The following is a 14340-nucleotide window of genomic DNA, read 5'->3' on the forward strand; positions in this document are numbered from 1 at the left end:
TTCCTCCAGGCCTTCCTGTCCTCTACCATCTTCTGGAGTCCATTTAAGCTCACGCCTACTGCTTCAGTGACTCCATCCAGCCACCTCATTCTCTGTCGTCCCCTTCTTCTCTTGCCCTCAATCTTTCCCAGCATTAGGCTCTTCTCCAGTGAGTCCTTCCTTCTCATTAGGTGGCCAAAGTATTTGAGTTTTAGCTTCAGGATCTGGCCTTCTAAAGAGCAGTCAGGGTTGATCTCCTCTAGGACTGACCGGTTCGATCGCCTTGCAGTCCAAGGGACTCGCAGGAGTCTTCTCCAGCACCATAGCTCAAAGGCCTCAATTCTTTGGCGCTCAGCCTTTCTTATGGTCCAACTTTCACTGCCATACATTGCAACTGGGAAGACCATAGCCTTGACTATATGCACTTTTGTTGACAGGGTGATGTCTCTGCTTTTTAGTGTGCTGTCTAGATTTGTCATGGCTTTCCTCCCGAGGAGCAAGCGTCTTTTAATTTCTTGGCTGCAGTCCCCATCTGCGGTGATCTTGGAGCCCAGGAAAATAAAATCTGTCACTACCTCCATTTCTTCCCCATCTATTTGCCAGGAATTGAGGGGGCCAGATGCCATGATCTTGGTTTTCTTAATGTTTAGTTTCAACCCAACTTTTGCACTCTCCTTCTTCATCTGCAACAAGAGGCTCTTTAGTTCTTCTTCACTTTCTGCCATTAGAGTGGTATCATCTGCATATCTTAGGTTGTTGATATTTCTTCCGGCAATCTTAATTCCAACTTTTGATTCATCTAGCCCTGCCTTACTCATGATGTGCTCTGCATATAAGTTAAATAGGCAGGGCGACAGTATACAGCCTTGCCGGACTCCTTTCCCAATTTTGAACCAATCAGTGGTTCCGTGTCCAGTTCTCACTGTTGCTTTTTGGCCCGCATATAGATTTCTCAAGAGACAAATAAGATGGTCTGGTATGCCCATCTCTTTAAGAACTAGCCACAGTTTGTTATGATCCACACAATTGAAGGCTTTAGCATAATCAATGAAGCAGAAGTAGATGTTTTTCTGGAACTCTCTAGCTTTCTCTATGATCCACCGTATGTTGGCAATTTGATCTCTGGTTCCTCTGCCTCTTCGAAATCCTGCCTGTACTTCTGGTAGTTCTCGATCCACATATTGCTGGAGTCTCGCTTGTAGGATTTTAAGCATAACTTTACTAGCATGAGAAATGAGTGCAATGGTGCGATAGTTTGAACATTCTTTGGCACTGCCTTTCTTTGGAATTGGAATGTAAACTGATCTTTTCCAATCCTGTGGCCACTGTTGAGTTTTCCAAATTTGCTGGCAAATTGAGTGTAGCACTTTTACTGCATCGTCTTTTAAGATTTTCAATAGCTCAGCTGGGATACTGTCACCTCCACTAGCTTTGTTGTTGCTCAGCTTTTCTAAGGCCCACTTCACTTCACATTCTAGGATGTCTGGCTCGAGGTCAGTGACCACCTCATTGTGATTATCAGGGACGTTAAGCTCATTCTTGTATAGTTCTTCTGTGTAATTTTTCCACCTCTTCTTATTCTCTTCTGCCTCTGTTAGGTCCCTCCCGTTTTGGTCCTTTATCATGCCCATTTTTGCATTAAACGTTCCCTTCATCTCTCCAATTTTCTTGAAAAGATCTCTCGTCCGCCCTATTCTGTTGTTTTCTTCTATTTCTTTGCACTGTTCATTTAAGAAGCCATTCTTATCTCTTCTAGCTATTCTCTGGAATTCTGCATTCAATTGGGCATATCTTTCTTTTTCTCCCTTGCCTTTCGCTTTCCTCCTTTCCTCAGCTATTTGCAAAGCTTCCTCAGACAGCCATTTTGCTTTCTTGCATTTCTTTTTCTTTGGGATGGTTTTGGATGCTACCTGTTGTACAATGTTGCGAACCTCTGTCCATAGTTCTTCAGGCACTCTGTCTATCAAATCTAATTCCTTAAATCTATTTGTCACCTCTACTGTATATTCAGCCGGGATATGATTTAATTCATACCTGAGTGGCCTAGTGCTTTTCCCTACTTTCTTCAGTTTAAGCCTAAACTTTGCAATGAGAAGCTCATGGTCTGAGCCACAGTCAGCTCCTGGTCTTGTTTTTACTGATTGTATAGAGCTTCTCCATCTTTGGCTGCAGAGCACATAGTCAATCTGATTTCTGTGTTGACCGTCTGGTGATGTCCATGTGTAGAGCCGTCTCTTGGGTTGTTGGAAAAGAGTGTTTGCTATGACCATCGTATTCTCTTGACAAAATTCTATCAGCCTGTGCCCTGCTTCATTTTGTACTCCAAGGCCAAACTTGCCTGTTATTCCAGTTATCTTTTGGCTTCCTACTTTAGCATTCCAATCCCCCATGATGATAAGGACATTCTTTTTGGGTGTTAGTTCTATAAGGTGCTGTAGGGCTTCATAGAACCGGTCAATTTCATCCTCTTCAGCACCGGTGGTTGGGGCATAGACTTGGACTACTGTGATATTGAATGGTTTGCCTTGGATTCGAATGCATCTTAGTCTCCCTTAATTCTTTGTTAGTAATTTACACACACACACACACACACACACACACACACACACACATATATATATATAGGCTGTGGCTACTGCCTGTAGATGGCCTTGGGCTAGGCTGAAACAGGAAATAAGATTTGTTCCGTGTCTGGGACTAAGCAAGTTTGTTAAGCATTCAGAATACACTTGCTTAGTCCCAGACACGGAAGAAATCTTATATATATATATATTGATTTGATAGTAAATCAATTTAATCTGATCTCACGTTATCTCACATTAATTGCACATTATTTTGGAGAACTAAATTGATCCAATCAAGATTTCCAAATTGACTTATCAGTAAAGCTGATTTAATTCAGACTCTTGATCTGATTCAAAGGGAAGGGTTTTGCACATGCCCCAAAGCCCATGAAATGGTTAAAACAATTCAATAACTCTCAGTTCAATTTAGTGCTCCAAGCTGATACAATAATTCTATTACAAAAGTATATTTGATTCAGAAATTTAATCAGTGTTGTCAGACCTCCACAAATGTTTGCAATAACTATTATTTACAAATTGATATTGCAGAAGGTATTAGGCAATGTTATTAAAATAAATAACCTCTGAAAGGCCAAATAAGACTTAGCAATGTATATTTGAATGGCTCTTTTAACTATCAAAACATCCTATCACATTCACATATCATAAAATAGTTCCAATTCAGCATGCTTCATCCTTTATAAGGATGGGTGAGAACTTTATTTGGCATATTCTGTAACGATAAGCTATTGAAAGTTTCACATTTCTTCATAATTCAGGATCAAAAAATATTTTATAATAAAGAAAGTAGAAAAAGCAAGCATGACAGCTTATAGAGGGCTCGGTTGTGTAAAAGTTTGTTAAAGAGCTTAGAACCTCAGCGTTCAAGCTGGTTTCATGAGCCTCAATTAAATTCATCATCTCGTCATTTTCTGAGGAGGCTGCCAAGGATAACACAGTCCTCTTCATGGTGGGAATGGATTTGATACTGAATTTGATGGTGAGGCTGTTGTGCCTTTTAAAAACAAGAACTTACCAACATTTATTCACAGAGAAAATAGAAATAACTTTAAAGTTAAAATGTATGAAAAAGCAAATTGGTCAAGTGCATACATCCCTATTGTAGCTGCCTCAAATTCCCTGGAATAGCTGGAGCTGAACCAAAATATGTATCTCTTGTGTACTGTGGGTAGCAGTGCTTCCCTTTGGACAATTGTAGTTGAAATGTGGAAAAGAAATTGTATGCAATAGCCTTCAATTATATTCCCAATCTATCTAGACTCCATTGCATGTATGTTTGTTTGTATGTATGTATGTAAGCATGCATGTATACATGTAAGAAATGTGAACTAATGCAATGGTGTGCCTTTTTTCTGCAATGAAAGAATTTCTAATTGTGCCAAGGACTGTGGTCTTTCTTTCATTTGATTTTTAAGTTCCAAATTGCTAGAGGAGTGTGTGCATAGTTCACATCTGAATTGCTCTCCAGTGCAGGAAAAGTTCCAAAGATCCATAAATATATGCTTCCATGTTTCTTTTAATTTGATCTTGGAGACCCAGATTGTCTTCTGCTGCATATAATTTTGGAGTCCTCTATATAACCTTCTAAAGTTCATATGGACAAAACTATCCTCCATTTTGTAACTCTATCATTAACCTGTCCTTTCCTTCAGGTTCATGACTGAGGTTTATAGGGTTTATAGGGTTTATAGGGTTTTCATTTGTCCCTACCTAGGACCTCTCACAAAATATTCTTGCTGATGTCAGAAATATCTCTCTTGCCCATTTCACAAAGACTTCCAAAGAGATAAACAGGAGAAATGAAAGAATTTGTAGTCATTTCTCCCACTTTTTAAAATGACTTGTATCTCACAAAAGAGGGTGAATAAAATCACAAAAGAGGGTGAATATTTAAATATTTAAAGACATAGGATAATCCACAAGTGCTCCAAATACTATACTGGCAACTGAGACAGGTACTTTCTGTGGATCAACCATTTACTGCTAAATAACTTGTGGTCATCTACACTAAATCAATACATCTTCTCTAAACTGAATACTACCCATTCCAAGTATCATATCTCTGGTTTAAGATTTTTTTTGTGGGAAAGGTTACTAAGCCATGTTAGAGTAACATTGTAAAAGACACAATATTCTAGTAATACTTAAAAATCACTTAAGTCCATATAATGTTTAAAAAGGACATTAATATTTGTGATATCAAGATGTCAGACCATTAATCAGTGGTGGCCATGTCAACACAATCAAAGCCTTCTCCTTTTCCTCAATTGTTGATGTCACATGGTCATAAAAAGCAAGCACAATCTTGCCTGTTTTGAACCTCCCTCATTAATGTCATTTATGAAGTATTAATTGATTATTAATTTTCTCAATCCATTACTGTTAAGCAAGGACTGTGCAAATAATTAAATGATAACATCACATGACTGTTACTTCTGACTTCCTATTGATTTCCCCATTGACTTTGCTTGGAGGAAGCTGGCAGGGAACATTGAAAATCATGATCACACGAATGTAGCTTCCTGTATAATGTTGTAATCACAAGTAAAGGTAAAGGTTCCCCCACACATGTGTGCTAGTCGTTTCCAACTCTAGGGGCCGGTGCTCATCTCTGTTTCAAAGCCGAAGACTCAGCACTTGTCCGAGGAAGTCTCCGTGGTCATGTGGCTGGCATGACTAGACACCAAAGGTGCACGGAACGCTGTTACCTTCCCACCGTAGTGGTCCCTATTTTTCTACTTGCATTTTTACATGCTTTCGAACTGCTAAGTTGGCAGAAGCTGGGACGAGTAACAGGCACTCACTCTGTTATGCGGCACTCAGGATTCGACCTGCCAAATTGCTGACCATCTGATCGACAAGCTTAGCATCCTAACCCACTGAGCCACCACGTCCCTTTGTAATCACAAGCTGGGCACCAAAAGCTGGATCATAATCACATGACTATGGAGATACTATGACAGTTGGACCTCTGAAGACAGGTGATAAGTACTACTCAATTCAAGCTTGTCATAGCTTTGATAATCAATTTTGTTATCAATTGTTTTACAATAAAATATTATTTTCACATTTCTGTCTAATCGTAAATTTGCTTTCTTCCTTCTTGAAAATATAAAATAAATCATATTTCTATATTCTTAAGAACCCAGCTTGTGAAGCTGGATCATAAATTACCCAACATAACAGAGCAGTAGACTGTTTTCCGTATAAGGCAAATTAATTTTAATAATATGATTAAAATAATTTTTGCATTACTGTGGTTATAACATCTTAGGGGGATTCCATAAGTCACCAGAGAATATATTAAAACAAAATTTACTGATATAAATATTATGAGGTTTTCTATTTAACAGCAATAAACATGAACAAAGATAAACAAACACAATTACATGTGATCCTCAGCTTATGATCATTCATTCAGTGACCATTCAAAGCTATGAAAAGCTTTAATGAGTGGCACTTATCACCAGTATCCAGAGGACCAGCTGACATAGTATCTCCATGGTCTGTGATCCAGCTTTTGGTGCCCATCTTGTGGTTACAAATTACAGCAAGCTACATTGATGTGATCAGGATTTCCAATGTTCCCTGCCAGCTTCCTCCAAGCGAAGTCAATGGGGAAGCCAGCAGGAAGTCAGAAGAAACAGTCATCAATGTCCTCACTTAATTCTCTGCATGGTCCTTGCTTAACAGTAATGGATTGAGAAAATTGTCATCCCTAAGTGGCACAATCACATGATGTGCCTTAGGATCACATTGCTTAGCAGTAGCAATTGCAGCCACAATTGCGATGGACTGTCTACATATCCATCATGCTTGTATAAAGAAATTGAATATATTGAATGCAGCATTAATTAAGTGAACATTGGTTTGAATGACTGGTGGATGTACACAACAGTGATTGCACTAGAATTAAAGTAAAAGTAAAATTTAAACCAAGTATGTCAAAATGTCACAATGCTAACAGGATAAAGTTATACATTCTGTTTCTTTATAATCTACACAATTATGTATAAACATAAGGAAGATCTTTAGAAAGCCTACAAATTAGAATTCTATCACTTGAAAATAATATTTGCCCCTGCATCATCCTATTTAACTGTATCCAAACTTATATCTATGTGCAGTTGTATTACGTATCAGCATTTCTCAACTAAAGTCTCATTGTATTTCTGTAAACATAATCTGTATCCAAACTATTGTGTCATGTGTTAACATTAATATCCCAAGAACGATGCCCAAACTTTTATAAACAAGAATCTATTTTACCCAATATTTTTATGCTGTCATAACATATTATAAATAAAATATATGGAATAAAGAGATTCAAATTTGCCTGGATGCATTATGCACTCAAATATACTCTACATCTTCCCAGTGGGGTCTTTATTCTACTTTCCTCATAAATATTCCACATTAGGGCCTGTCATTAAAAATAACAAAAACAAAACAGAATTACAACAATGTAGCAGTAAGAATTTACCCATCACATACTCTTAAGACCAATCTAGGTTGATCCTGAAACACGCAAAGCCAGGTTTAGAAAACTCTTTGAATGTGAAAAAATAATGACATTATCATTTGATCCATAATATTTATGCAAAATACCCAATAAAATGTATCATGGGATGCAATTGTTTGGGTGATTTATTTAAGCAATATGCACATATCTTTCAGCATTAATACTGCAGTAAAACATGTCAGCCTTTAGGAGAAGCTGACTTAAACAGAAAATAGAATACTTGTTTTAATCTTTGTAATAATGGTCCCCCCGCTCTTTGACACAAAAGAAGTCTGGAAAGAGAGAGACTATTTGAAAGGAGACAAGCCCTAGTCATTTGTGATCCATTGCCTCTCAAATCTTGATAGAGAATGAGGCACAACAATCCTACTGAACTTCCTCTGAAACATACACCTGTTTAAGAGGAAGCCTTCTTTAAAAGGAAGAAAGAACTACGGAAATTCTTTTCTTGACTCTTTTTGGTTCTTCATCTCTGACTATTATTTTTAATATCAAACAATTGAAGTTATTTTCATCTTACATTGCTAGAGGAAACCAGTGGTTCCTAATGGACTCATCTCTTTAATCCAATTCATTCATTCTCTTCCCTCAAGATATTATACCCTCAAGAAGGGAGCGCAAAGATTATTCCAACCTCTTTCTCTGTCACTCATTGATCCTCTAGCACAGGGGTGTCAAACTCAATTTCATTGAGGGCCGCATCAGCATTGCGGTTGCCCTCAAGGGGCCGGGTAGGTGTGGCCTGGGTGGGTGTGGCCTACTGGGTGGGCATGGCTAGAGTGTGTATGGCCTACTGGGTGGGCGTGGCCAGCTCTACATCATTTGCATCAAGGGTGCCTATGGGGTCCTGGGCAGGAGTGGGAGAGATCTGAGGGTCTCTGGCAGAAGGAGGGTCTCTGGGCCAGGGCCAAGGCTGTGGGGGCCATTCCCTCACTGTTTCCAGGATGGCTTCGCGGGCCACATGAAACCACTTCGCAGGCTGGATCCAGCCCCCGGGCCTTGTGTTTGACATGCCTGCTCTAGCATATCACTTCACTTGTTGGCCTGATGTCAAACAGGTAAAGTCTGTTCTTCTCACAGAGCTTCATCAGATAGCAATAGCACTTAGACTTACATACCGCTTCACAGTGCTTTGCAGCCCTCTCTAAGCAGTTTACAAAGTCAGCATATGGCCCCCAACAATCTGGGTCCTCTTTTACCCACCTTGGAAGGATGGAAGGTTGAGTCAACCTTGAACCGGTGAGAATCGACCTGCCGAACTGCTGGCAGCTGGCAGTCAGCAGAAGCCAGCAGAAGTAACCTGCAGTACTGCACTCTAACCATTGCACCACCATGGATAAGATTAGAACCCATGACAAATTCATCTTGAAGATACAAAGAATTATAGGACTGAGCTTGAGTGACATCAGGGAGAAGGTATCATCAACAAACATTTCTTTCTCTTCATCAAACTATAATTAGATAATAGGAAATGATTAGGTCTGATAGTTTTCTTGGAACGTCTTCAATTTAACAATCAGTGTATACCAGCAGATTGCTTGTAGTGGGAACTTTTCCTTTTATGCCCATCAAACCTGTTTTCATTTACAAGTAGGTCATCTGATTAGGAAACATGTCCCCAATATTGACTGACCAATAAGGTAATGGTGGCAGGCAAAATTACAATATAAGCTTACTTGCAATAGCTTACTATACTACTGTGGAATAAAGTAACAGTATATTAAAAATATATTATTAGAAATACAATTATAATAAAAAATGAAAGTATAATAAAACAGCTATGAAGCCTTGAGAAAGATAAATGCTGTGATATATCTATATTTACACAGATCAGAATGGTGCAAACCATGGAATTTTCTGTGACAGTCTATGTAAGCAAAAGTTGAATCTGAAGAAACAAGATAGGAAGAGTGAGTATTGATGCCTGTGAACTTTAGTGTTGGAAAAAACTCCTAAAAATATTGTGGACAGCCAACACACACACACACACACACACACACACACACACACACAAACACACAATCATTGAACAAACCTATCCACAGTTCTTGCTCAAGGCACAAATGACCAAGGCTCAACCTACTTTAGATAGCCTTGGTGGAGCAGTGGGCTAATGCCTCCCTAAGTAACACCAGCTGCCTGCAATTAGTGCAGGTTCACATCCCACCAGGCTCAAGGTTGACTCAGCCTTCCATCCTTCTGAGGTAGGTAAAATGAGGACCCAGATTGTTGGGGGCAATAAGCTGACTTTGTAATAATGCCGCTTGGGGCCCCCCGAAAGCCCTAATAAGCAGGCATATACATAGAATGAAGGCTATTGCTAAGCACATTGATTTGTGCTTTAAAATTGTAAGCCGCCCTGAGTCTTCGGAGAAGGGCGGAATATAAATGGGATTAAAATAAATAAATAATAAATAAAAAATAAATATTATACAAAGACCCAGCTCTCTGGAAAGGCTTCTATTGCTGGGAAAAGTGGAAGGTAAGAAAAGAAGAAGGTGGATGGACTCAGCTACAGTGGCGATGGCTACATCATTAAGAAACCTGAAAAAACAGGTTAGGATTAGATCATTATGAAGAAGCATCTTTGTAGTTGCTTAGAGTTGAAAATGACATGATAGCATATAAAAATAATAAAACTGTTAAGTTTTTCTTTATAAGTTTTTTTTAAATGAAAAATGAAAGCATGGAAGTTAGAAAGGGGAAGGTTTACAGAGACACTCTAACCAGGATGGCATAGGATTGCCACTTAAGCAAATATCATATGATCAAGAACAATAATTTCTTCTTATTTTGTTATATCCATTCCACAGAGCTCACTGCTTTCTTTCCACAAGACATTCCCCAGCATTTAGAACTGAAATGAGTTGCTTTATAACATAGGGATGGCTTCCAGTTTGTGAACGCGGTGCTGGTGGATGTGTGCAAAGATCACTTCCTCCACTGTCCAGGTTTCTCCCACCGGAGGACCCTGAAGAGGGTCAGAAGTAGCCTTGGAGGGGCAACGAGCATGAAGATGACCCTTGAGTGATTGCAGAAGGGTGGCAGCCCTCCAGTTGGATCTGGGGCAGTTCTTCAAACTGGCAGGGAAAAGATTGGTCATTTATAGCCCATCATTAAGCCGCTGACAGCCGAGGCAACTCACTACCAAGCACCTTCAAAGCAACATGGAAAACTGGGTGAGATATTATCTTCTCTCTACCCCAAGTACCTTTCCTGTTAAAAGCATATTGAAAATCTATCCCCTTTTAAGGAGAGAGGGAAGGGAACTTCATTACCCCACCCTCTAAAGTGGCGGCTTCAGCTTACCCTGTTTACCCTGAGGAAATAAAGCTCTGTCTTCTGTTTGGAATTTGGGGACCCAAAAAAATCCTATTCTCACTGGAATCTGCTATTTTGCTTCACTTGAAAAAAGAACTTAAACCGGATAAGAATCTAGCCCAGGATCTGAAAATGCTACTGGGGACATCTTGTGGCAAAGCTCAGTACAGCAGTTTTATTAATTCTGACAAAGAGACTTGTTTACTACACAGATCTGACCTTGGTACTATCTATGAGAGACTTAATTTTGAGAGAGCAGCTGGGTAATGTATTTGATGGAGGTGAACACTTACTGACTTTCATTTAATAAATAGCCTTCACTAGAAAGACCATCTCTAACTATGTCAGAAATGGAGGAGGATCAACAAAAGAGCTCAGATACACTAAAACGTATACTTGAAATCATCCTGGCAGATATTGACAGACTTAAAGCTAACTTGAAAGACAAAGGTGTCAGCTTACCTCCAGAAAGCAAAATCCTGATTGCAGCTAGAAAATGATTAACTCAAAAAAAAAAATACCAGCATTGGAACAACTGGATATCAAGACAGAGAGCTTTACAGGATAGTCTACTGAAAACTCAGACAACAAAACAAAACTGGAAATGATTTTCTATGCAAACCAGAAGAATTTTGAGAAAAAGAATGACCAGATCGAATTGAAGACAACTGCATCAGAACAAACACCGGGATCTGGGATATCAGGGCGACAGCCTAAGGACTATAAATGGGCCAGATTTTTCAGAAAATTGGCAATGAGATGTTCTCCTTTAATTCAAATAATACATACAAGAATGAAGGGAGATCTATTTGATGATTTAAAAACACTGGTATGGAAGCCTGGTCGGCAAAAGAAGAAAGCTAGAATAAGGTTGAAAAATTGGGGCCTTTTGACTTATTAGAGAGGACCTTAATTTGTTACCTAGCAGGCTAAAGAGAGATCTTGAGATAAAGAGAAATTTGATTACTAGATTTAAAATAGTTGGAACATAGCAAAAATGAAGGATTAATCTGATTAATATTGAAGATTTAGATGTACAAGGGAAATGTAAACTAACTATTAGAAAATAGGTTTGAATTATTGACTAGTCAAGAGAATATAATTAAGGTGGTGTTGTATTAGGATGGGAAGAAGAAAATGTTTATGGAATAGAATAAGAATATAGTTAAGTAACTAATATGTGTATTTTAGATATTATAATTTTCATGAAATTAGATAAAGGAAATTTGGGTCACCTGAAAGCTAAATACTATGGATATTAAAGATCAAACTAGAAATATGTAATTAAAAATTAAAATTAGTAAAATTTAACAACAGGACATTGATTGTTTATCGAGATTTATCAAGATACGTATTAGCAAAAAATGTATTTATAACTACAATAATGAAGTTTATACTAAGTTTTGATACAATTAGAAATTTGTTAGCTTAAATATGAAATAGCAAATGTTAAGGGAAACAGAGAAGAAATATTTAATGATGTAACCTGAGATACATACCAAAGATTGTATTACTGAACTATTGTTTAACCCAATTACCACGTTGCCTTCTAAATACTTATATGTAAAACTGGAAAATCAATAAAATATTTTTTTAAAAAAAAAGAACATAGGGACCACATTCCTGGCAAGTCCTATGAAGCTAGCAACACTATAAGCAGTGTGATATGATGCTAGAAAACTATGATGTTCTTTACTTGAAAAAGACCGGTGAAAATAAAATGCCTGGAAATCATTAGAGTAATAATTGAAAATAAAATGCCTGGAAATCCAATGGAAAAAAGCTCCATAAAGCTATTTAAAGAATTAACAAGCATACTGAGGCCATGTTCAGGAACAAAATAAGTGAGTTTGAAGAAAAGATATTCAATAGAATTTCATCACTTTAATGAATTATTAGGCATTTATTGACCCCAAAGAGAATCTGCTGTCCATGAATTCTCAGTTCTCTAAAGAACTATTCATTCTGGATGATAATATGGTATTTTTCTATGTGTACAAAAAACAAATCCCTCCCTAACCCACTGCTTAAATCCACACTGACAGACAAAACAAGGTATCCTATATTATAGGAAATATTTTGTGTCTCTCCAGACAAGAGACAGATTCTGTGCCTGCTGAGTGTCTATCTAGTTGCCTTATTTCTCCAGTTGCAATGTTTGTCATTTACCAAAACCAGGAAGAGGCATGCTAAATTAAATATAAGAAAAATTCTTCACAAAGTACTGCTATTTTTGTATTGGTCCTACGTGTGTGTGTGTGTGTGTGTGTGTGTAACCAATACAAAAATAGCAGTATTTGTGAAGAACTTTTCTTATATTTAATTTAGCATGCCTCTTCCTGGTTTTGGTAAATGACATTTATAAAGAAAATGGACATATATCATGAATTGCAAAAGGACATAGTCTTCATGAAGAGCCCCTTGAAAGATCTTGTTGAATCCTCTTCAGCCAATTCCAAGAAACATAATTTTCTGCTAAATAATATATGTAAAAATAAATCCAGTGACATATAAAAAGGCCAAATCCCTGTGGATTGCTTTTTATAGATCACTTCAGAATGACTTCCCTCTTTCCCCTAATCATCACTGTAAAGCATCTATACAGGGTGATGAATCTGTCTCTGTATTGTGCAGAATCAATCAGCCACCTTCAGTGAATGAGAAACAAACAAACAAAAAAACCTGAACTCATCACCATTGTGTTTCTACTGTCAGGGAACCTTTTCTGCCTTAAATTCTTTTACCAGCCTACTATCTGCAATTTGTTTGAGCCAGTGTGCCATTTACTGTGAAATAGGGATTGGCTGGATTCTTTCAGTAAGTATAGATATTTTGGATTTTAGTTTTTCTACATACCAATTATTCAGCTACTATGAAATCAAAATTTTTAAAAAAATCACAAAACCAGAAGGAGCATCAGCCATCCCCAGGGTTACATAATATTCTTAGACCTCCCCATGCTAATTAACATTCTTCTGGAAGACCAAAAGAGTGGGGGCCTCACTTTACTTCTGGAGGTAAGATGTTCCAAAGGACACAGAGGGTCATCTTCCTAGATCCCAGCTTTAACCCTTTTATGCACATAACAGTTTCAGAATAGAAAAGTAGGATACCAGGTGATTTTCCCTCCTTTATTCTGCACCATAAAAAAAAATATTTGATGGATGGAGAACAAGGTCTCCAACATATAGAAAGCTGAATAACAGGACTCAATGCTATTTCAGGGCAAACTGGATCATTTTGATAAAGCAGAAATGTAACATAGTTTGCAAAGGAAGATTCAGGCTGCCAGAAAATTCTGCTTCAGTGAAGTTCAAAGTAATGTGTTGCACAATAACCATATGGGAAAATGTGAAGATCAAATCACTTGTGTTAGTATGTGGTTGGTTTTGGGTTCTGTATAGTACCAGGTGCTTACATAGTGTTGCAGTTTGTATCATAACCTCCAAGAGATTTCACAAAGCCAGGGTCTGGCCTGGAAAGTTAAAACATCCTGTGGTCTACCTTTATAACACAACATGTGTAGTTGCAGGCAAGCCTCCAAGGGGAATGTTCTGGCTTGTACTAGACTATAATTTCTTTGTCTTCCTTATCCAAAGCCAAGATATGCAAAAGTGAAATATTTGCATAACCAAAACATTAATGTACTACTGCAATGAAGCTATAGCTAATGATATTTAATTGGATTTAAAATCCATGCAGTTTTGTTTCCTTTACGATCTCCAAGCGGTTGTGGGATTGAAATATGTGAACAACCAGTTCTCTCTGTGAATCCCGCTTCCGGAAGTCCATTCTGGGCCTGGGCAACAAAACATTAGCTACCGGTTCTGCTGAAGTGGTGCGAACCAGCTGAATCCCACCACTCGGGATCCTGAGTGACATACTTCCTATTAAGGCTACTACATCCTCAGATCAGATCAATGTTTTATCTCT

The sequence above is a fragment of the Vipera ursinii genome, assembly GCF_947247035.1.
Source record: "Vipera ursinii genome assembly, chromosome: 1".
In the NCBI taxonomy this organism is placed as follows: Eukaryota; Metazoa; Chordata; class Lepidosauria; order Squamata; family Viperidae; genus Vipera; species Vipera ursinii.